The 10,000-nt window shown below is 38.6% G+C and overlaps 2 long non-coding RNA genes across 4 annotated transcripts in view; one reads left to right on the forward strand and one right to left on the reverse strand.

The window, feature by feature from the left end:
- Positions 1 to 3,550: 3,550 nt before the first annotated feature.
- LOC122867785 overlaps positions 3,551 to 10,000 on the reverse strand; it is a 9,781-nt gene continuing 3,331 nt past the window's right edge. For 2 of the 3 annotated variants that reach the window (XR_006375990.1, XR_006375988.1), the window contains one exon: positions 3,551 to 3,730. This is a non-coding gene — a long non-coding RNA (uncharacterized LOC122867785). The remainder of the gene's footprint in view (positions 3,731 to 10,000) is intronic. The other variant, XR_006375989.1, reaches the window with a different exon arrangement.
- Positions 5,038 to 9,625, forward strand: LOC122867786. The gene is made up of 2 exons (XR_006375991.1): positions 5,038 to 6,116; positions 6,149 to 9,625. It is a non-coding gene; the product is annotated as an uncharacterized LOC122867786 (long non-coding RNA).

The raw sequence follows: 10,000 nt of genomic DNA on the forward strand, positions 1-10,000 counted from the left end.
CCCCCCCCGTGGAGTCCAGACTCTGCTGAGGCTGATGGCGAAGAGGTTGATGGAACGTGGAGCTGAGGGATCTGTGAAGACTGGGTGGAGATGGGGAGGTGGAGGTCACAACAGCTGCATGAACGCCCTGAAGGCAGAGAGGGAATCAAGCGAGACCGTAGGTTAACAGTGAAGGCGTGCTATTGGGTGGATGAGACCAGCTGAGGGAGCAGCTGGAGTCCTGATCGGACAGCAGGAAATATGAGCGTGTGTGAGAGGAGTGGATGGCAGGAGACGGGAGAAGTAACTACAGCCACGCAGAAGTCTTCCTGAGCTTCATTTCACCGGACTCGGCTCAGTGACGAGCACCGAGGCAGCACGGAGGTTTGGACTCTCCGTCTCTTTATCTGCGCCTCAGCTGATCGCATGTTTCGTGGCCATCGTGACTCTGCAGGCTGAGAGTTTCACCACGAAGGGACGGAGGAAGCAGCGTCGTCAGCTGATGAGATGAAGAGAGATTGGTTGAGGAAAGAGTCGATGGTCCTCGTGTTGTGTCCGTCCTGTCAGAGAGACAGACCAGCTAACAAGAAGAGGAGGAAGCAGCTTCAGCACGTCTGCCTGTTTCTCTGTTTGTCCACCAGATGGAGACAAACACCACGAAACACTCTGACTCTGTCCACAGCTGGAAAACACTACAGTCACAAAGTGCACTGCACTATACTACACTTTTGACATCATTTGACATAACGAGGACATTCATTAAACCTCTTCATACTTTTGATTCAAATGTTTTATGGTCATTCATTATTATATTTAATATTTATCTGATTGTATTCATGATTTACAATGTTTTTAATACCATTATTTTATTGTTTGACACTTGCACTAACCTGTATGAAAGGTGCTTCACCAATAAAGTTTGATTGTTTGATTGAAGGATTAAATCCCTCACATGTACAGAATAAACCCAGTCAAGTCCACGACTTGTTTCCACTGACGTTCAGAGAGGAAAGAGTTCGACACAACAGCAGGAAATAAACTCGAAAACGCCATCGAACTCGTTAGCAGGATGATGTCGGACACTTCGCCTGATCATTCGAGCTACAGGGAGCTAAACTGTGTTGTTTACTTTTTATTTTAATGTGAAAAGGTTTCACTTCCTGTCACCATGTTGGCCTTAAACCTTCCCATAATCCTCTGCTGCTCTTGTCCACCACACTGAGCTGAGAGGAGAAGAAGAGAAGAAGAAGTGACTCACAGAGGAAAAGAAACGTTTGGGTTGAATCAATGATCTGAAGGAGAATAAAGGAGCTTTTCTTCCAGCAGGGGGCGGAACGTGTCCACAGGAGTCCATTCACATGAACGCCACCTTCATTTCTTTATCATTATTATTATTGTGTTTCCCGCTCAGTAAAATATAATAGTCAATAATATTAATAATATGATCTTCTGATTATTCCTGTCAAAATAAAATGAATTGTCTTTCATCTTTTTTAATATTGACTTCATATTATGTGTCTGTGCTTTATTTCCTTCACACAGTCACATCTGTTATTCTGTAAAGACCACATGTACTTCCTGTCTGTCTGTCCCGAAGAGACATTGATGTGTCTTTACTGTGTGAACAGACAACACAATATTTCATCTTTTCTTATCTTTTTGTTGTCGTTTTTCCCCTTCACAATAAAAGTCTGGAGCCTGACTTTATTTAGTCCTGATGAAGAGGACGGAGGAGACGTTAGAGACGATCAGAGGACAAGTCAGCAGGTTAAAAGCAGAGGACACGCAGATTTGGACATCTGGAGCCGCCAGTCAAAGCTGAATTCATTAACCTCCTCTGTTAATTAATTAGAAACACGTCAGGTTCAATTAGGAGCAATTAAAGAGTCGCAATGATTTTAATCGACTCTGATCATCGTCTGAAACATCACAGAGTTCAGCCGGAGCAGGACGGACCCTCCGCCTGCTGCCTGCCAGACCAGGCTGAGGGCATCAGAGTAGAAGATTTAAACGTCGGTTCATTCGTGATTTCTAATGTTTTAAGTCTTTAATTGAACTTTTCTTATTAATACAAAACATTTCTTGTATTTTCTTGTGTTTAACTTTCTGAAGCTTTTTGTGTTTGTGTATAAATGTGTCAGTTCAAACTCACCGTCTCCCCTGTTCATCCCATTATTTTGTCAGGTTTATGAAATATGTAAAAGACTGTAAAACAACACCTTAGATTGAAAGGTGATGTGTGATTAATTCATTAATGAATTAATTGACAGATTTTTCTTTTGGCCTCCTTTGTTTTGTCTCTTTCAGTCTGTTTTTTCCTCTTCTTTAAGTTCTTGTTTTTGACATCAATGTGAGAAAACAATGAGAGCGTCTTTCTTTTCTCACGTGCATGTTGATATTTTCTCTTCAGATATCAGATATTGTGTCCACATGTCGCTTGGCAGGAAAAACATCTAAAGACTGAAATCCATAAAGAGATGAAGACGGAAAATCAGCAGCTCAAACGGGAATAAATACAAATCAATAAATCCAATACATTTTCTCCTGCATGACTTTATATCATGACTTGTTAAGCACCGATTTTACTACATAGAAGCTATTTTTCTACATTGAACCAACTTCATTCCAAGTCAACGCGATCTCAGTGATCAATAAAACTGTCAATAAGCTGTGCTCTCTGCTGTCACTGCTCCAGAACCAACCACGCTCTGCCTCCACTGTCTGCATTTGGGTCTTTTCCCTGTTCCCTGCTTGCCAACAGCCGTAACAGATGACGTGATATTTATTATTCTTATTATTATTCTTAAAGTAAATTATTAAAGTATTTCTGATGCCGATCTGATTATTATATTATGATTTGACTTATTATTTTGTCAGTCAGATAAATACAATCACTTCTATCATTCATTTTGTAATTCTTTTCACTTCTGTAATTTACAAAATTAATTTTCTTGATGGACCCTCAGTGTTTGTTCAGTCACAGACGACATCGGACTCCTCCTCAGGTTTCTCTTTATATTCTGCGGATTTTCTCTGTCTGACCGAGACTCTGAGGACAGAAGGAGCCACATGTTGGGCCAGAAATGTATTTATTCTGATGTTTGAATTTGATTCTGTTCATTTTCAGGACTAGTTTATGAAAAATGGTTTATGATTCATCTGATAATGAGATGAAGAAAAACATTTTCACTCTGACTTTTATTCAAAAACTCATCAAACCTCATTCATTTACAAACATATATAATAGTAATAATAATAATAATAATAATAATAATAATAATAATGATAATGATACTAATAATATACACAGACATATAAAATGTAAAATTGAATCATTGTTCTCCATCAGAGCAGCTGCAGCTCTCTCTCTGTTTCCTCTTGGTGTCGCTCTTTCCTCGCTCGCCCATCTCTCTGCTGGGATGGAGGGAATTCCCCGAACTGGGACGACTGGAAATCCCTCTGCAACACACACACACACACACACACACACACACACACACACTCTGAATCGAAAGTGTTTTTCTGTTTGGAGCTGAAGGTCGACCACTTTGTTTCCTTTCATTTTATTTTCATTTTCTGGCTTCTCGTCTGTTTTTCTTCTTTTTGTTGCCGACTCTCTCGCTAGGTCCCACTGAAGCTGCAGTAAAGTCAAACAATAGAGTCAAATTAAAATAAAACACAGTGGAGAAGACTAGAACATGAGGAGAAACCAGACAAAACAGTGAAATATAGAAGAACAACAGAAGTTAAACTGAGAAAATGAATCAAATACAGTCAAATTAAACAAAATGTTAATGAATGAGTTAATGAATGAGGTAAAATAGAATAATAATAAATTAAAATAATAAAAGGAACAAGAGAAAAGTGCAGAACAGAATGAATCGCAGTAGAGCCAAACAATAGAAAAGAAAAATGACCGATCAAACAAAGACAGTAGAATAAAAATCGTGACAGTGGTGGTCTGTGGTCAGACTGAAGACCTGGAAGAGGACTGATCAGCAGCATCAGCCTGTCAGTCACCGTCCAATGAGACGCAGCAAACAGTTTGATTGACAACTGAGACAAACAGAATCTGATTTAATGAATCTGATCTGAGTTCAGTTGTGACGCCACTTATTTGGGAGTGATGTCATGATAAATCTGTTGATTTCAGTCTGACATTATCTCTTATTTTACTTTTTAAAACCTGACTGATTTCAACCAGACTTCACTTTTAATAAAGCTGATTTAAACATATTGTTAAACATATAACATGATGTCATATTTAAACAATTTATATCTTGACTCATTTCAAATATGTGGGATATTAAATTTGCCTGAACTGAATTTAATTCCTCTAAGGTCCAATTTACTGCAGACCTGAGTTTAATTTATTTCAAACCTGAGTTATTTCATAACCTGACATGATTTATTGATGGTGTGAGTGGTTACAATTATTAATAGTTAAGTCACATCATTAATAAATCATGTCTACAGTAACTTTGGTTTGAAATCAATGATATTTGATATTTAGCTCTTTGCATGGTAGCCTCTCCCATCAGTGTATGAATGTGTGCGTGAATAGCTGAATGTTGACATGTAGTGAAAGCACCTTGAGTGGTCATTTACCACTCAGTCCATATTTGAATTAAATCAGGCGTAAATCGGTTTATTAATCTGAATTAAAAGTGTGGTCAGCGATTCTAATTCAAAACATGTTTTTTGTCAAATTCAGCGAATATCTCCTCTCGGTCCACTAGCTGTCCATTCAGTGTGAGCGCTGAAAAACCCTGCGTTGTGTGTACTCAGCCCTGGCTCTGTAAATGGGAAATAAACAAAATGGCTCGGACCGAGGCACACAACACTATTCCAGCCATGATTTGTGTGTCAGTAACGTTAAACAACTTGCCCACAGACATTCAGCTGACTCTCTAGTTTGCTAAGTTATTGCTGCTGTTGTGATGTTAGCTATAGCAGCAGGAGAGTTGTGAGCATCGCTGTCTGGAGCTGCTGTGCTGGCTCTGGGAAACCGTCTCGTCCTCTCTGGCTGTTAGCTTCGCAGCAGCAGCTGCAGCGACCTAGCTAAGCTAACCCACAGCCTAGCTAACGTTAGTTTCATTACTTGCTGTGTCGCTGTTCGCTCTACATCATGGTATTTGTCATTGTATTGTATTTCTCCAGAATCGCATTCCCAACTTTAAGTGACTTTAGATTTGGCTGATGTGATTCCTCTCAAACCTGATTTAATCTGACTGATTTCACTTATTGTTATGATTTGATTGATTTCAAACCTGAGTTGATTGATTGAATTTATTTGATAAATAAAAATTCACAATAACATTTATCTTTATGACGTGATTGATTATAAACTTTATTGAACCTCGTGTCTGATTTATTTGAGTCCTGTTTGATTCCAGCTGATGGTCCACCTGACTGGTTTTATACCTGATGTGTTGTTCAGACTGAAGGTGACCGAGCTTTGCGTCTCTGTAAAGATCATCGAGCTCTGACTGAAGTCTGATTCTCAGCACAACTCAAGAACGTTACAAACATCAGACCGGATCAGCTTTTTTCACTTCAGCTGTTTCAAATTTCTTTCCTCTTTTAAAATACAGATAAAGAGATGAAATCACACTCAGAGAGATAACAAAGATCAGACATAAGTGAGATAAAGTGACTTCAAAGGAAGTTCAAGACAACATAGTTTGAGTAACATGCAAATGGCATGATGTGGGTTATGATGTAAATGATTTCATCCTGCAGGTCTGACATAATAAAGTAGATTTTAAATATTGAAGCAAAAAGAGAAGAGATCAGAGCTGATGTAGGAAAAAGAATAATGTAATTTACAGAGGATGTAGGGTGGAGAGAAGATGTGATGTAACTCAAATAAAATACAAGATAAGACATGATGAGATCTAGAATCAGATGTGATGAGGGTCAGAGTTTGAATATTAGATGATTTACAGTAGAGATGATAAAGGGCAGAGACGGATGTGTTTCAGAGACAATGGTGGTCTGATGTACGCGGTGTAGGTGTCAAACAACATGGATATTGCAGAGAATTAAGTTTTAATTTGACATAGTTTTGTAATTATGAGGTGATGTAGGTTTAGACTGATGTAGGTTTGAGGTGATGTAGGTTAAGACTGATGTAGGTTTGAGGTGATGTAGGTTAAGACTGATGTAGGTTTAGAGTGATGTAGGTTTGAGGTGATGGAGATTAGAAATAACTGATATCTTTTTTTAGCGATGAAATAGGACAGACGGATGTTGCGGAGGTTGGAGAAGGTTTAGACATGATGGAGGTCTGAAACAATGTTGCGTTTAGAAGATGTGTGTTTCCGACAGACAACGTACGACTGTAGGTTTCATATGTAGGTTAGAGACAACATGGCCATTTAATACCTTATGTCTGAGATGCCATGATGCAGCTTTTCACCTTCCATTCCAGATCCTGCCCCACCCGCTTCCCCACCTGCACCTCATTCCCTCATCAGCTGCTCTCTGTATATACCGGCCCAGATCCTTTGTTCCTCTGCCAGATCATCCAAGTTGAACTGTGGGTTTCTTGCCTTCTGTTATCTGTACCTGCTTGTAAGCCTGTAAAAACCTTCATTGTGCCTGGTTGTTTGCATTTGGGTCCTATGACATGACAGTAGGTTTGACAAGATTAAAGTGTTTGTTTCGAAATGATGTAATTTTTGGTTTGATATGCAGATGTGAAATGAAAAATGTTGTGGGTTAGAGACGAATGGGATTCAGATTCAAGTTTACAAAATGACATCATAATGATGACAAGGAGAGAAAGAAATAACAACAACACTCATTCTTAGTTAGAAATGATAATGTTCTGTTGGCAGTGTGGTGTTTTTACAAATCTGTATTTTCACTGTAACAAAAATCCTCTCTGCAGCATCATTGTTTGTTTGGCTTTTTGATAGTATGGGACTGCATACTTTGTCCTCCCCCTCTCCCCCCCTCTCTCCCTCCCTCTCAATGTGTGTGTGGGGGGGCTACACTTTAAGCTGGTGTGCTGTCAGGCTTGTTGCAGTTTACCAAGATAAAACCTGTTATTTTTGTTATTTGAACTGTCCCTTTATTTTGTCTGGATTTGTAATGCAGAGAGCAGAAGTGGAAAATGGTTTTATAGTTGCACTGTATGATGTAGCCTCCTATCTGCGTTCTAGCACACTTGAATTGTTGATTTATTATTATGTCATTGAAAAATTGTGATGAACCACAATACTGTTGCTATTGTTTATGAATTAATTTGTATTGTTTATTATAGATATTTGGGTGTTTTTTAAATCAATTTGGGCGGATTTTGAGCAATTATTGGGCTGGTTAACATCAAACCAGTCTGACAACACTGAACAACAGTTTCTGTCTTTCTACTTTAAATCATACAAATAGAATCTCTATTTTCTGCTCATAATATTACTCATCCAAATATTAATATCAGTGAGATTTAAAAGAGCATTCAAAGAACTGGTGTTGTCTGGTGAAACAGATGTACAGTCGTGTGTCATCTGCATAATCACTGATAATGTTACTAAAATGGAGAATGTGTTAAGTAAACAGATAGAGGAACTCCATAATCAATATCAAGGGATGGGAGGTCCCGGTGGCCTAGGAACACCATGACCTTGTAACTGTAACATCCCTTGTTCGATTCCAGCTGGGAACCTTTGTTGTGTGTCACTATATACATATATATTTATATACATATATATAAATCACTTCGACTGACAACAAACGTTCTTCCTGACGTGTAAATGAAACCAGTTCATGTTAATGGAGGTTATGGATTAGACAAGACGAGGCGCTGTAACATCATGTAGGTCAGGGTGAATTCTTAGTGGTTCAACTGTAAACTTTCCACACACTTTCACGAGTTGACGAATGTTGGATTCATTGATGTTAGCGTTTGTTAGTGACTTTATCACTGTACTCATGCTTTAAAATGTCCCTGTATTGTAGTTTTGTTTTGGGTCCAGATTGAATTGTATGTTTTGATCAGAGTGGTTCTGTTCAGTATTTCGGTTCTAGGTTTTAAATAATGAAGGTTTGAGATCGGTGTCGGTTAGACTTTATTTATATAGCCCAATATCACAAATCACAAAGTGTAGACAACACCCTCTGTCCTTACACCCTCGATCAGGAAAAACTCCTCGAAAAACCCTTTAACACGAAAAAATGTTAGAAAGCTCAGGAAGAGCAGCAACAGAAAGTCATAGTGTTTACAATTATGAAACCACAGAGACCTGCGAAACACACAAACACACAGAATGACACACTGACTGTGTGTTTTCTCGCTGTTTAAATGCTTCTGTAGTTTAAACTGACTGACTGAATGAATGAATGAATGTTTTTTACCGAGTCAGCCGTGTGTGTGTGTGTGTGTGACAGCTGGCCCATCTGTGACATCTGGGAAACCCGCCGGTGTGCCGCCGCAAACGCGGTTGATGTCGCTATTTAAATGCAAATGTCTGTGTGTGAGTGTGTGTGTGAGTGTGTGTGTGTGTGTGTCGAGCGCTCGCACCGTCACACACACACAAAAGGAAACACTTCACACACAATAAAGGGTTTAACACACACACACACTCACACTGTGACTCGTCTGTAAATCAGATGATAAACTGCAGAAAAAACAATAATTCAATTAAAATGATGTTTGTTCATTTGTTAATCACTGTTGCTTTTATATAATCGTCGACATGATATTAATGATTTAATGTCGTAATAATTTGACCTCTTTTGTTCAACATCAGTCTGCTGTTAATTTCCAGGTTTAAAATCAGTCGAGTCAATGAAATAAAACAGAAAATACAGCTGAGATTTATTTATTCAGCGTCTGAGAAAAGAGAGCTTTATTGTCAAATGAACCATTTTAACACAAAATCAGAGACAAACAATACAACTCAGAAAAGACGATGAAAGAAATATAATACTTTTGAAGAGATTTCGTGTTAAATATGACAAACCTCTAATTTACTGCATTAAATGCTTTTGTTTAAGGTGGAATGAATTTAGATTTTCAGAAGTGAAGACCTTTTTTCCTTCATCAGAAAAACAGAAAGGTCACAGCTCATAAAAAGTGTATTCAACTGAAAATCCTCTGAATTGTAATGTAGACAAACGTTGTAATCTTTCCTGCCAGACAGAATCTCATAGAGAAAACAAGCGACTTTATGATAAAACAGTAAATCTCCATTCACAGAAATAAACGTGCGGATAATTCATCACGTCATCTCGTCACGTCACAGTGATCGATCGCCTGCAGCTGAATGGAACTGAGATCAAATCATAAAACCATCAGATGTGAAGACCCTGAAATAAAACAGGAGTCCAGCTGATCTGAGTCCGCGCTGTTTCACTGCAGTCTCAAAGTTTTTAAGGTCCGAGAGGAAAACGAAGAGCAGCTCTTCTTCCGTCTTCTGCTTCTTCCAGTATTTCTGTGTTTGATCAATATTTCTGTGTTTGATTTTTGGGCCGTTGACACTAAACTTTAACACGTTTCTGTTGTTTTATGACTGAACATAAAGAAATGACATGTGCACGCGGGATGAATCCATCTCCAACACGTGCGTTTCTCTGTTTCTCCTGGCTTTTGTTTCCAGCGCGTTTTTTCTTTTTGAAATATTCCAGCACTGAGATTCATTTCTTTATGTATATATATCTGCAGCTGCTGCTTCTGAGCCTCGTTTTTTCGTCGTTTTGGACAAAAGTTTCTTCCAAATTTCCGTCCTGGAGATACGAGGGTTTCATGGCACCGCGGTGTTAAACACCACGGAGGAAATGAAACAAACACAGCGAAATATCTGCTGTGCTGAAAATGTAACATTTGGAGATACAAGGTTTCACTCGGACAGACCCCCGCGCGCGCGCTCAGTTATTCCTCCTTTTAAACTGAATTAGCAGCTTTTTATTAGAAACAAAAACCTGCCAGGCTGGTACCTTTCATATTCATATTCTTATTCTTATGGATATTATTTTATTCTTATTGTATTGTTATTCTTATTATTGTTATTAGTGTTAT

Source organism: Siniperca chuatsi, linkage group LG20, assembly GCF_020085105.1.
Source record: "Siniperca chuatsi isolate FFG_IHB_CAS linkage group LG20, ASM2008510v1, whole genome shotgun sequence".
NCBI classification, from domain to species: domain Eukaryota; kingdom Metazoa; phylum Chordata; class Actinopteri; order Centrarchiformes; family Sinipercidae; genus Siniperca; species Siniperca chuatsi.